This window comes from Nematolebias whitei, chromosome 15, assembly GCF_014905685.2.
Source record: "Nematolebias whitei isolate Nwh7 chromosome 15, NemWhi1, whole genome shotgun sequence".
Classification (NCBI taxonomy): Eukaryota; Metazoa; Chordata; class Actinopteri; order Cyprinodontiformes; family Rivulidae; genus Nematolebias; species Nematolebias whitei.
In genome coordinates this window covers 21,587,428-21,588,026 of record NC_056512.1, presented here as the reverse complement: position 1 = coordinate 21,588,026, position 599 = coordinate 21,587,428, and the positions used below count along the sequence as shown (strand labels likewise).

General features: G+C 42.1%; 1 protein-coding gene across 1 annotated transcript in view; it reads left to right on the top strand.

Moving 5' to 3' along the window:
• xpnpep3 (X-prolyl aminopeptidase 3, mitochondrial) overlaps nt 1-599 on the top strand; it is a 31,220-nt gene that overhangs the window by 6,371 nt on the left and 24,250 nt on the right. The window lies entirely within an intron of this gene.

The following is a 599-nucleotide window of genomic DNA, read 5'->3' as shown; positions in this document are numbered from 1 at the left end:
CCATAATGTAATGATAAAAATGAAACTTTCATATATTTCAGATTCATTGCACACCAACTGAAATATTTCAGGTCTTTAATTGTTTTAATACTGATGATTATGGCATACAGCTCATGAAAACCCAAAATGCCTGTCCCAAAAAATTAGCATATTTCATCCCACCAATGAAAGACAAGTGTTTTTAATACAAAAAACGCCAACCTTCAAATAATCATGTTCAGTTATGCACTCAATACTTGGTCGGGAATCCTTTTGCATGAATGACTGCTTCAATGCGGCGTGGCATGGAGGCAATCAGCCTGTGGCACTGCTGAGGTGTTATGGAGGCCCAGGATGCTTCGATAGCGGCCTTAAGCTCATCCAGAGTGTTGGGTCTTGCGTCTCTCAACTTTCTCTTCACAATATCCCACAGGTTCTCTATGGGGTTCAGGTCAGGAGAGTTGGCAGGCCAATTGAGCACAGTAATACCATGGTCAGTAAACCATTTACCAGTGGTTTTGGCACTGTGAGCAGGTGCCAGGTCGTGCCGAAAAATGAAATCTTCATCTCCATAAAGCTTTTCAGCAGATGGAAGCATGAAGTGCTCCAAAATCTCCTGA